A 14,901-nucleotide genomic window follows, 5' to 3' on the forward strand; every position below is an offset into this window, starting at 1 on the left:
GGGACACCGGGAAAATACCCGGTGGGCCCCGACCCTTAATGGGCCCCCGCCGGGCCAGACACCTCTCCAGATATCTTTTAAAAAGTTTCCCTCCCGAACTCCCGCAGCGCCGATCAGCGCAGCGCCTTCTGCGCATGCGCCAGGCGCCTTCACGCTGGTGCGCCAAGCGGCGCCTTTGTGTGCGCGCGCTCAGCGCGTCGCAGTAGGGGTTGGGGGCGGGTCGGAAGGGGCCCTGGACAGTAGTCCCGGTGGGCCCCGGGCCCCCCAGTCCGACCCTGCAAAGGTCTAAGATGGAGACCGAAACGTTGACCTGACCATGTTTTAAATATGTATTAAATAAAAGTACGTTTTAATTTTTTAAGAAATCCCGGTGTGCATCCATTTATTTAAATTTTTTGACACCCTTGGTACTGATTGACAGAGAAGATCACAGGACTTAAATGCAAAAAATCTCATGTCTATTAAAGCAAAAAAGCTAAATGGAGCTTTTTTGCATTAATAAACACGAGATTTTTTACATTTAAGTCCTGTGAGTGCGATCCTCTGTCTACATGAAGAGATATATAGTTACATAGTTAAATCGAGTTTAAAAAAAGTCCATCAAGTTCAACCCCTCCAAATGAAAACCCAGCATCCATACACACACCCCTCCCTACTTTCACATAAATTATATAAACCCATACCTATACTAACTATAGAGCTTAGTATAACAATAGTATCACAATAGCCTTTGATATTATGTCTGTCCAAGAAATCATCCAAGCCACTCTTAAAAGCATTAACTGAATCAGCCATCACAACATCACCCTGATCACCTGTTTAAAAGCAAGTACAGGCATGGGATCCATTATCCGGAAATCCATTATCCAGAAAGTTCTGAATTATAGGAAAACCCATCTATCATAGACTCCATTTATCAAAATAATCTAAATTTTTCAAAATGATCATTGTTAATAATGAAATAGTGCCTTGTCTTGATCCAAACTAAGATATCATTAATCATTATCGGAAGCAAAACCAGGCTATTGGGCTTATTTAATGGTCACTGCATACAAACCTTTAATTATGATTATCCTATTTACATCATATATCCAGTATAGCTTTGATATAGCCTGGGATGTTGTTGTTCTAATGATATGTCATAAATCTTAACTAGATTGTTGGGGAAAAAAACTTTTCACAAAGTAAAATAAGAAAATCAAAAATCTTTAAGCATCCGCACTCTACCTGGGCAATCCCTGAAGTGCACGGTCAATTCTCAGACATATAATTTCAATCTGGAATGAATCATCCCTGGACCAGCACTTACCTTTGTGAAATTCATGATTTTTATTCATATACACATGTTACAGAGCACTGTAACATGTGTATATGAAAAAAATGACTAATTTCACAAAGGGAAGTGCTGGTCCAGGGATGATTCATTCCAGATTGAAGTTATATATATATTTGAGGTATTGCCTTTCTACCCAATCCAATCCAGAGTGTTGGCGGCTGGTATAGTTGTTATGGATAGGAAATATTATAAAGATTAGAAGACTGCACTCACTCAACTAGCAGATGAAACATTAAAGACAACACCAACAAATTCAAAATGGCAGAGCACGGTGTAGCAGGTGGGGTCCTTGCACCCTAAAATAACTTGTAGGATTTACCACCCTTACAATCTAATGTGGATATTTTGGAGCACAGATAAGTTAATATACATATTATCTAGAAAATCAAGATATATGTATTAAAATTTGTCATTTCAAATGAAATACATTTTTTATCTACTATTCTACAATTCTTTAGCACAATATTAAAGTAAATATACTCCCTTTATGAGTGTGCTTTAAGAATGGAAATTTCTCTGTTTCTTTCCAAACTATCTTGTCAAGAATCCTTCCTTTATTATCACTGCTGAGCTTTGTACTAAGCCACTGAATACTATAAGCATACTGTAACATCTTATGACAAGTGTGTGTCAGCCAACTTATTATACTGAAGTGCCAAATAAATCCACGAAAGAGTAATGTATGGAATAAATTGCAACTTCTAATGCCATACTTACTGTTCATAGTTTTTTATATTGTCTAGTACAATCTTTTATTACAGTGCAAATACTTTCTGAAGACAGATGTATAAAGGATAAAGTGCCTGTATTTATTTGAAACGTTGGTTTCAGTAAAGTAGTTTAATAAAAATATTGAGCTTGGTAGTAAGTCTTGAATACATTAGACGCAGAAGTCTGGCTAGCAGTAGTGTTAGAAATATCTGTAGTAGAAATAATGTGTTCCACCGTTTGTGGATTGATAACATCTAGTAAAGAAGCACATTTGACAGTTCTACTGACAGGCTTCCTAACTGCCTTGCTCAACCAAACATGAATCCACGATTTGACCTTATTTATCATTGTAAAAACTTGAAAAAAAAAAGGTTTGGAAAAAAACACGAAAAAATTTGGGTTTTTGCTGAAAAAAAATATTTTTTCTGTTTTTTTACCGAAATGCTCCAAATTGTTCATGATATCACTTTAACCCCCTGATTTTTTTGGATTCTTGGCCGTGACCTCATGATATCTTCAAATTTGAATTGAGATGTCATTTTAGATTGCTTGCATGCACTGTTAAGAACATAACAATTTTTTTTTCATGAAATCTGCCTCTTTTGACAAGGATATCAACAAGTACCGGCTACACTCACGTTCAGATTCAGTGATGTGAATTCTGGTAAACCATAAAAGGGCAACGGGATTTATTAGCAGGGTTAGAAATTGAATAAAATCCCTACACATTTTGTAAGAAAAAACATTGCATGACAAACTCCCCAACCATTGTATAAGAAATTAATCTTATTAATCCACAGCCATATATTGGAAGAGACTCCATAAATGATTAACCCCCCATCCACAGTAAAAGAGGTCAACTATGTGCAGTGCAAATCCTCCCAGACACAGAATAAGAATCCCTTTAAACTCCATTCTGTTCTTTCATTGTGAGATGTAAAATAATGCACATTTTCTTTCACATGGACTTTTATTAATTCCAATGTATTCTGCAGTCAGTTTCATGCTCAGACATTTCTATGGGTAACATTTTAAATAAAACATGAAAAAGAATGGAAGAAAGTTATTTTTTACTGCTTTAGAGAGACCCAACTTCACCTAATTTTACCTATTCCTACTTATTTTAGACCACATGCGGTGTCACATGGGAAAACGCTGGCCAGAATTCAGAGAGATGGTGAATATTTAAAAGAATGAAATGCAATTATTTTACAGATAAGTGTCAAAAGAGAAACATGCGTGTAAATGTTTAATACACATTTATTAAAGCCTTCAGAGAGATGGGGATTATTTAAATGAATGAAATGCAATTATTTTACACATAAGTGTCAGAAGAGAAACATGCATATACATGTTTAATACCCATTTATTGAAGACGTTCATTTTGTCTTCTGCTTAAGACCTCTTGAAGTTTTTGTTGATTAACACAAAGAATTTGTAGCCACAGACAAGGTTTTAACATGTTCTTAGAACAGTTAAATAATACAGCAAGGTTATGTGTATGTTAGGTAAGAGGAAGGTCTCATTTGAACACAACCCTGTCATCTTTAATCCAGTTATAAAAATAGAGATGGTAGAAAATGTGATTCAAAGCATAACAACATACAGTATATTTATATCACATTCAATCATTTCAACGTTTTATTTGTAAGTGTAATTGCTATTGAAAGCAGAATCAGCTTGTAACACTGCTGTTCGACAGAGAAGTATTGTGTATACGCCTACATAAGGATAACAAATAGCAGACATAAGAACAATGAAAAGTTAAACCATAAGAAGAGTTTCTGCATTATGATTTTGACTTCATTTTGTTTCTAATACCTTATATTAGTGGTACAATGAAACTTATTTTGGTTAACTGGCTGTAGAACTTTGGATCATTTCACAGATAATGAATTGCTTCACTGTATACTTACAGGGGAACTCCCCAAAAATATAATTTCAGCTTTTTGAAAAAGAAACATCATTTCAAGCAACTTTGCAATATACATCAGTTAAAAATATGCAGACTTTTCATGATTTTTAATGGTTTCTGACAGCCTAGCCCCCTGCTCTCCTGCTGAGCTGGCTGACTACTTTGCTGAGCTGGCTGACTACTTTTACTTTATATCAACATCCAGCTGTCCTCAGCCTGCATCCTCCGAACCCCACAATTCCCTGCACACGTGATTTCAATGCATTGTGGGTTATGTAGTTCCTGCATGCTGTCTGTAAGCTGTGGAGAAGTTGTTACAATTTGTAACATTAGTGTTTAGTACCTCCTTCCCTCCCCAGAATTTCAAATGATGCAGAAAGAAAATAACTGTTAAACAGCTGGATTTCAGCATAGAAAATGGCATTTATTCATACTTTTTGAAGAAACAGGTAACTGTGATGGGTATATTAGGGGTTTCTGTGTCATGCAGGCCTCTTTATCAAATTTTGGTTTGGAAGCCGGAGTTCCCCTTTAAAAATCTGCACTCATGTCCAAGAATGTCAGAATTACTTTTCAGAATGACCATAGAAACATAAGGGGAAATTTACTAAAGGGCAAAGTGGCTAATGCTGGCGAAAATTTACCCGCGTGACGTCATTTCGGCACTTCGCCGATTTACTAACGGGAGCTGCTGTAAATTCGCTGGCGTAATTTCACCAAGGAGATAGACTCTGGCGCAACGTCGCACTCTAATGGCAGGCAAATTTTCGGTCTGGCGAAAGAGCGTTACTACGCAAATTCACTAAGTTTTTTATTTTACTGACCGTTACCTCTATCGCCAGACTTGCCTTCACCACCTCAGACCAGGTGAAGTGCAATAGAGTAGATAGGAGTTCCTCAAAAAAAAGTTGGCGTTTTTTCCTATTTAAAGGGTGATAGACTGAAAAAGATCGTAAATCTTTTTTGGGGTACCCTCCTTCCCCCCTACATTTGCTAACATATGGCACCTAAACTATACAGTGGGCACATGTGTAGGGCATTATAACAACTTTATATAATTGTATTAAGGTTCCCTGGCCTTGTGTAGTGTAATGTATTTGCTGCCGCATATACGGCCATTGTACTTTAACTGCACGCCTTATGCTAATTAGCCAACGCTAGCGTAATTTAGCTGGCGTAATTTCGCCAGCGTTCGGTACTGTGTCGGCAACCGGATCTTCGTGAATTAGTGTTGTCCAGGCGAATTTACGCCTGGTGAAGTGTTGCGATGTGCACGAAGCCAGCGCTGGCGAAGTTTCGCCGGTTAGTGAATTTGCCCCATACAGATTATATTGACATTTTGAACATTATTCCCCCATTAGATAACATGATCTGTAGAGTTAACGATGCACACGTTACAGCACCATTTTCCTTTTAATGTTTAGTTGTTATAAAATATCCAATTCTAAGCAACTTTTCAATTGTTCTTCATTTTTTTTATAGTTTTTAATTATTTGTCTTTTTCTTCTGATTACTTCCAGCTTTCAAATGGGGATCCCTGACTCCATCTAAAAAACATATGCTCTGTATCACTACAAATGAATTGTTATTGCTTCTTTTTACTACTCCTCATTTTCCAGTCTCTTATTCAACTCAGTGCATATTTGCTAGGGTAATTTGAACCCTAGCAACCAGATTGCTGAAATTGCAAATGGGAGAGCTGCTGAATAAAAAGCCTAATGACTGAAAAACCACAAAAAACTGTCTCAGAATATCACTCCCTCACATCATACTAGTTAATTCAAAGGTGAAAAACCCCTTTAATATGTACTGAAATGGCTCCAAGTGATATTACAAGTCAGCTACTGTATATGCAGAATATTCAGTGAGAACAATTAACAATTACTTGAAAGTAAAATTACTTGTATTGATCTCTTGGACCAGTGCACCCAGTGATTTGCTCCTTGTTTGAACTTCATGAAAGCAGCCTTGACTGGCATAGATTGCAAGGAACCTGCATAGACACAACTAACTTTGCCCAATTTTTACCAGTAACATGTGCTTTGCACTTTAAGATTGCATTTGGAAATGAGCCCTTTTAAGTGATAGCTAGAATGATACAGGTATGGGACCTGTTATCCAGAATGCTCGGGACCTGGGGTTTTCCAGATAATGAATCTTTCCTTAATTTTGGTCTTTCTACTTAAAGTCTACTATAAAATCATTTAAACATTAAATAAACCCAATAGGCTGGTTTTGCCTCCCATAAGGAATAAGTATATTTTAGTTTGGATCAAGCACAAGGTACTGTTTTTATTACAGAGAAAAAAGAAATCATTTATAAAAATATGGATTATTTGTACAAACTGGAGTCTATGGGAGATGGCCTTCCCGTAATGCTGACCTTTTTGGATAATAGGTTTCTGCATAACTGATCCCCTACCTGTACCGTAAAAATAGTTTGTGTTTCCAGTGGAATAAATAGTTTTGCATTAATTCAGCAAATAGGGTGCAACTGCATTCTTTGTTGATTTGGTTCTAGATTACAATATGTTGCTTTGTTGCTCTGTTTCTATGATAGTTTCGAGAGTTGTTATGAAACCCGTGACAGATTTAGAAATGGAATAGAATTTCTTTGTGGTATAGATTTAGGCTGACAACACAGTCACATGAACTTGATATACTCGCTCACTACTACTTTCACCACCAAAGTAATACTAAAAATACTCGCTGCTTAACTGACACCAAAGCTAAGAGAGGGAGAGAGAGGTTTTTTGTGTTCCCTAGTGTTTAGTTATCAGAGCAGCTGTTTCTGTCTCTCACTAACCCAAGCCTCTGTGCTCTAAATACCGTGTTACAAGGACGCATACCTCTTCTTGCTATGCTGTTAATGTTTGATATGCGCTGGCTAGCAGGGCCAAAACAGTTCTGTTGTCATGCTGCAATGTCTGAAAGAGCACAGTAATGTTATTCAGATATGAGATTATCATGCAAAGCAAGAAAGTAGGAAAAAGTGCTGCAAATGAAGTATTGAGTGAGGCGCACCATACGTTTTACACCAAGCTTTATTCCATATTTTGCCATACAATATTTTACACACCATTGCACATATTACCCATAATCAAAAGCAGCTTCCTCTTTTAGGAGAAGAATATAATGACCTTGGCAGACCATAAGGAGACCAGGCTATCATTCTGAAGCTAGTGAATGGCTATTTCTCAAAAATAATAGCACAATAAAGAAAAGTGCATCTGTAAGAATAAAAGAGGTTGCTAAAAGCACTAAAAAGAAATGTTTCATACCCCTTTGTGTTACATAAAATCTATCTGCAAAAACACAGTATGCCTACACATGAAAAAAAATTCCCAGTGTATTACAGTCAAAAGCACTTTACTGAAGGACAAGTTGCACAAAGAAATGCATTTAGAAAATGATAAAACTACCTAGACATGATTATAAAGCAACAGTAAGAATCATGGCACAGTGGAGGCGGCACCAGGCAGCCCTGTCCTTACCCCCTGCCTCAGGGTGAAGTAAGCTACTTAGTTTCTATGTGGGATAAGTTTTGTGTAGGTTGGATTAATTTGTAAATTCATATTTTCACATAAAGCCAATCTTTTATGCATGAGGGCATTGCTTGCTATGAATTTCAGTATTAGATATTGGTTGATGTAGGTTCTGAACGTCTCTTGTTGATCCCTTATAATACTAGGTGAAAGAGCCAAACTCTCCTCTCAACCACTTACGGTCCTTTCGTTTAAAAAGCAAGTTTCAGCTCTCCCTTCATATGACATGGTTGCATAGAAATTTAGGTTTAAAAAAGACACAAGTCCATTGAATTCATCAAATTGTCTAAATTAAATCTGTGTAAATGCTGGTTTATCCAGAGGAAGGCAAACAGCCCCATCTGAGGCCTATCAAATGTCCTTTAGAGTGGGGAAAAAATGTCTCCAGCTATCACTGCAAAAAATGTTTCACATATTAGGATATTGAGAACTTCATTTCTTCTTTCTAAGTGGATGGTGTCTGTTTAAATGGCCTATTGGTGAATATAAAAAACAGAGTTTAATGTATGGTCCATGATGGTGTATGGTGCATGATGCAGTGGTGGAGCACTAGGGGAGCCATAATAGATTTACCTGTATAATTACCTGCTCTGCCAATAGTATTCATGGGGTTGGGCATTTAGTTGGGGGAGGGGGGTGGTGTGAGGCTGGAGTGGTGGACACTTTGCTTGGGTTTTCCAGTGGACCTAGCCTCCATCAGTCCGACACTGGAGAAGCAAGTTTGTGCACAAAAGGATATTTATATCACAAACTCTATTTTGTAAATTCTTGGATGGATGGATGCAATTCATGTAACAGAACCAGTGATGTGTAACATTACTTACAGAATGAATTATATAAAAAATAACACTTGGACAAAATATATAATGGTGTAAATGATAAGCGTATGGCAAGCACCAAAATTAATATCTAACACAATTTGTAAGATTTAAATTCTGAATCTGCTTGTGACAGATTAATTTACATCAGCTGCTGCGAGAATCCTGGAGCTACTGCACCTGTGCTCCTGCATCAATAGATGCACTATGCATGATTCTGCGAGAGGAGATGGGACTGAACCAGTGGTCTCTGCATCACACTTCATTTGTTCTGCCAAAGTTACTAAACTTTACACCAAAGCTTTACACTTGTTTTTTTTTTTGCACTTTGCACCTTGTTCCCTGGATGGAAATAAGCCTGACAGCCTCCAAACATTTTTCCTGGAAGCCCTGGAAAGAATATATCGTAGATCTTGTAAATACGTTAGTTGTTTCTTAAGACAGAGATGGGTTATGTAATAAAAGATATTGTTTTCCCAAGTGCAGTAACCTATAGCAACCAATCAGTAGGTAGCATTTCCTGATCACCTGTTTTAAAACCTCCCAAAATATCCCCCAAACAACCTATTGGTTGCTAAGGGTCACTGCACTTGGGCAAAACGTTGTGCCTTTTATTATAAGTTGAAAATGCCGATAAAAATATGTTTGGGTTTTCAAAGGTTTTCTTTGAAGTATCATGATAAAGAAGCATCTTTGCCATCACTGTATAAAACTCTAGCATTAAGCATTGACTATTCCAGGGCCCTCGCTATTACATTATGACAAAATATAATTGAAGAAGAGAGCTTATCTGACCTTTCTAGAATTTTGGTACAAACTCTCTTTGACTTGTACTTGTAATCAGTTATAATTATGACAGGGTGGCCAAATCTTGTAGCAAAGTTTGAGTTTATATTGTAAAGCATTTGCTAACAACTGTATAAAAGTGACAATCATTTCTATTAAGAAGAATGCCAGCTCTAGTTTAAAATGTATATTTTCCCCCTTTCCTTCTCCCTTTTCTCTACTCTGTCCTCTTCTCCTCCTCTCCTATAAAAACATTTGTGGCTTTGACCCCCCAACCACCATTTAATGACAAAATTGCTCCTCAATCAGAATTGCAACATATTTTTATAAGAATTGTGTGTGTACATATACCTGTAATTTGTATTTTGCAAAATGCAGAACTGCTGAACAGGTAGACTGAGAAACAAAACAAAATTGGATGAAAACGGACATGTGGATTTAATCAACAGTATCCTAATAACGACAGCCGCATTGGATTGTATATTTTTCCAATGTCTTTAAAGCACACAGAAAGGCATAATGGAGAATGGGGAAATACAGAATCCGACAATTATTGTTGCTGTAAATAACAACTTGCTGTCAAATGCTGACTGACTGACTGAAAACTGTGCTAAACGTTTGTCAGGGCAGCCGAATAGTTAATCCAAATAGGTAATCTTGCTTTTAGATAATTTCTCACTACGTGTAACTCAGTGAACTGGTGGTTCAATGTTTAACATTGTTCTAATTCCCTTGATTCTCTTTCTTTTTATGCTCCTTCCTCTTCAAGGACCTTCAGTTTAAGTAGTTCTCTCTCATACAGCTTAGAGAAGATAAATATTGAGACCACAGCCCTTTGGTTCCTGCCTTCTCCCCCTACTTTGTGTTCCTAGGGATTAGCTAGAAAAAATATTAGACTGAAGTCTCAAGGGAACAGCTCCACCAGCTATTTATTTCCGATTTTCAATCCTATCCTCTGACTCTGGTGGTGGTTTTTAAAAATTGCTTAGCCAAAGGAAAATAATTTATCCCAGATCTATATGCAACCAAGGGTATTTATTTATTGCACTTTAATTTCTGAGTAAGCACGTGTCACTTCACTCTTCAATTAATTGGGTTATCACTGAATTATTTATTGGTATTCATGAATTAGATTCATGAAATTTATTTTTTTTCTCCTTTGTAAATAATTCATGAATTAACCCTTTAAGTGCCAACAGAATTTCACATTTTGGTTACGCGAAATGCCAGCCGTTTTTGAAACATTTTGTGCTCTCTCACTTTAGGGGCATTTTCTGAGGGGAAACCTATAGTTTACCTAGGAAAACTATACATTGTTTTTTTCGGTAGAAACTGAGCTTTCTAAATCTGCCTGAGTTTTCATGTATTTCCACCTGTGCAAAAAAATTTATAGTGCTAAATACCAAAAAAAAATGAAAAATTACCATTTTTCATCGTATATCAATTTATACCAGAAAAATATTTCATTTTAGGGATGAAAATCCAACTGATTTAGAAAGCCTTATGTCTCTCGAACGTGCCAATACCAGATATGTATAGTTTTAGGGAGATTTAGGATTTCTGTACAGCAAAAACTCCCGGCAGAATATAACCGAATTTTGAAAGCACTAAGGCAGAAAACAGCATGCTTTAGATTCCAAGGCAAAAAATCCTGAAACCGTAGGTTTACCCCAGAAAACCATACATTTTTGAAAAGTACACATTCTGCCGATTACAAAATGGGTAACTATGTCTCTCTACTCCCAACTACCAAACATAAAAGCTTGTCTGAAAATAGCGGTTTTTCAAAAAAAAATTCAAAATTCTGAAAAATCATTTCAAAGGTTTTATTTTGCTGCTCCGCATATCCCAAACTATATTAGGTACCAAGAAAAAGCACCTGAAATATGATTGCCAGGGGTCCACTGAACAGTTTGATACCCATTATGCATAGGTTTACCAAAGTATCTGGCATTTAGAGACACCAATATGAAGTTAGCACATCCAAATTGATCAGGACTTTACTTCAGCTACTGAGAAATCAACACATTGACTGCATTTTTTGTGGGGTAAAAACACAGAAATATATGTTTACCCCCAAACCCATATATTTTTGGAAAGTACACATTCTACTGAATCTAAAATGGGTACCCATGCCTTTCTGCTCCAAACTACTGAGTCGCAAGGCTTTCCCAAAATTGTCGGTTTTGGTGAAATATCTGAAAATTGCCTCAAACCTTCAACTTCCCAGCACCATATTGCCCATGTATCATTACGTACTAAGAAAAAGCACCCTAAATATGATTGCCAGGGTTCCTCTGAACATTTTGGTGGTCATTGTTCATAAGTTTACCAAAGTATCTGGCATTTAGAGGCCCCAAAATGAAGTTAGCGCATACAAACAGTCCCGTGGGTAACCAGCTAATGAAAGATCAACACATTGACTGCATTTTTGTGGGGTAAAAACACAGAAATATATGTTTACCCCCCAAAACCCATATATTTTTGGAAAGTACACATTCTACCGAATCTAAAATGGGTACCCATGCCTTTCTGCTCCAAACTACTGAGTCGCAAGGCTTTCCCAAAATTGTCGGTTTTGGTGAAATATCTGAAAATTGCCTCAAAGCTTCATCTTCCCAGCACCATATCACCCATGTATCGTTACGCACCAAAAAAAAGCACCCTAAATATGATTGCCAGGGTTCCTCCAAACAATTTGGTGGCCATTGTTCATAGGTTTACCAAAGTATCTGGCATTTAGAGGCCTCAAAATGAAGTTAGCGCATACAAATAGTCCTGTGGGTAACTTCATCTAATGAAAAATCAACACATTGACTGCATTTTTGTGGGGTAAAAACACAGAAATATATGTTTACCCCCCAAACCCATATATTTTTGGAAAGTACACATTCTACTGAATCTAAAATGGGTACCCATGCCTTTCTGCTCCAAACTACTGAGTCGCAAGGCTTTCCCAAAGTTGTCGGTTTTGGTGAAATATCTGAAAATTGCCTCAAAGCTTCAAATTCCCAGCACCATATCACCCATGTGTCATTACGTACTAAGAAAAAGCACCCTAAATATGATTGCCAGGGTTCCTCTGAACATTTTGGTGGCCATTGTTCATAAGTTTACCAAAGTGTCTGGCATTTAGAGGCCCCAAAATGAAGTTAGCGCATACAAACAGTCCCGTGGGTAACTTCATCTAATGAAAAATCAACACATTGACTGCATTTTTGTGGGGTAAAAACACAGAAATATATGTTTACCCCCCAAACCCATATATTTTTGGAAAGTACACATTCTACTGAATCTAAAATGGGTACCCATGCCTTTCTGCTCCAAACTACTGAGTCGCAAGGCTTTCCCACAATTGTCGGTTTTGGTGAAATATCTGAAAATTGCCTCAAAGCTTCAACTTCTCAGCACCATATCACCCATGTATCGTTATGCACCAAGAAAAAGCACCCTAAATATGATTGCCAGGGTTCCTCCGAACAGTTTGGTGGCCATTGTTCATAGGTTTACCAAAGTATCTGGCATTTAGAGGCCCCAAAATGAAGTTAGCGCATACAAATAGTCCTGTGGGTAACTTCAGCTAATGAAAGATCAACACATTGACTGCATTTTTGTGGGGTAAAAACACAGAAATATATGTTTACCCCCCAAACCCATACATTTTTGGAAAGTACACATTCTACAGAATCTAAAATGGGTACCCATGCCTTATTGCTCCAAACTACTGAGTCGCCAGGCTTTCCCAAAGTTGTCGGTTTTGGTGAAATATCTGAAAATTGCCTCAAAGCTTCAACTTCCCAGTACCATATCACCCATGTGTCATTACGTACTAAGAAAAAGCACCCTAAATATGATTGCCAGGGTTCCTCTGAACATTTTGGTGGCCATTGTTCATAAGTTTACCAAAGTATCTGGCATTTAGAGGCCCCAAAGTGAAGTTAGCGCATACAAACAGTCCCGTGGGTAACTTCAGCTAATGAAAAATCAACACATTGACTGCATTTTTGTGGGGTAAAAACACAGAAATATATGTTTACCCCCCAAAACCCGTATATTTTTGGAAAGTACACATTCTACAGAATCTAAAATGGGTACCCATGCCTTTCTGCTCCAAACTACTGAGTCGCAAGGCTTTCCCACAATTGTCGGTTTTGGTGAAATATCTGAAAATTGCCTCAAAGCTTCAACTTCTCAGCACCATATCACCCATGTATCGTTATGCACCAAGAAAAAGCACCCTAAATATGATTGCCAGGGTTCCTCCGAACAGTTTGGTGGCCATTGTTCATAGGTTTACCAAAGTATCTGGCATTTAGAGGCCCCAAAATGAAGTTAGCGCATACAAATAGTCCTGTGGGTAACTTCAGCTAATGAAAGATCAACACATTGACTGCATTTTTGTGGGGTAAAAACACAGAAATATATGTTTACCCCCCAAACCCATACATTTTTGGAAAGTACACATTCTACAGAATCTAAAATGGGTACCCATGCCTTATTGCTCCAAACTACCGAGTCGCAAGGCTTTCCCAAAGTTGCCGGTTTTGGTGAAATATCTGAAAATTGCCTCAAAGCTTCAACTTCCCAGCACCATATCACCCATGTGTCATTACGTACTAAGAAAAAGCACCCTAAATATGATTGCCAGGGTTCCTCTGAACATTTTGGTGGCCATTGTTCATAAGTTTACCAAAGTATCTGGCATTTAGAGGCCCCAAAATGAAGTTAGCGCATACAAACAGTCCCGTGGGTAACTTCAGCTAATGAAAAATCAACACATTGACTGCATTTTTGCGGGGTAAAAACACAGAAATATATGTTTACCCCCCAAACCCATATATTTTTGGAAAGTACACATTCTACGGAATCTAAAATGGGTACCCATGCCTTTCTGCTCCAAACTACTGAGTCGCAAGGCTTTGCCAAATTTGGCGGTTTTGGTGAAATATCTGGAAATTGCCTCAAAGCTTCAACTTTCCAGCATCGTATTGTCCATGTATCATTACCAGCATAAAGCATCCTAAATATAAACATAGGGGTCTACTAAACAGTTTGATGCCCAATATGCATAGATATACCAAACTATGTGGCGCACAGAGACCCCCAAATGACAATATGTATAGACATTTTCACGGCTGACGCGCTGGCTGCTGCAATATAACCACTCGGTGTGTGTATTATGCGACATTAGACCACCTAACAGTACAGAGACCCCAGAAAACCATATATTTTCAGAAAGTACACATTCTGACGAATCCAATATGGGTAAATAAGTGTTTCTACTGCAAACTGCCAAACTGCAAAGCAATGCTGAACATAACGGTTTTTATCAAATTTCTGAAAATTGTCACAAAGCTTGAATTTTACCCCATTATATGCCCCACATTTCGTAACTTATCAGCATAAAACATCCTAAATATGAACGCCAGGGGTCTACTAAACACTTTGATGCCCAATATGCATAGATAAACCAAACTATGTGGCGCACAGAGACCCCCAAATGACAATAGTGTATATACATTTTCACGGCTGACGCGCGCTGGCTGCTGCAATATGAGCACCTGGTGTGTGTAATATGCGACATTAGACCCCCCCTAACAGTACAGAGACCCCAGAAAACCATATATTTTCAGAAAGTACACATTCTGAAGAATCCAATATGGGTAAATATGTGTTCCTACTGCAAACTGCCAAACTGCAAAGCAATGCTGAACGTAACGGTTTTTATCAAATTTCTGAAAATCGTCACAAAGCTTGAATTTTACCCCATTATATGCCCCACATTTCGTA

This window comes from Xenopus laevis, chromosome 5L (genome assembly GCF_017654675.1).
Source record: "Xenopus laevis strain J_2021 chromosome 5L, Xenopus_laevis_v10.1, whole genome shotgun sequence".
NCBI classification, from domain to species: domain Eukaryota; kingdom Metazoa; phylum Chordata; class Amphibia; order Anura; family Pipidae; genus Xenopus; species Xenopus laevis.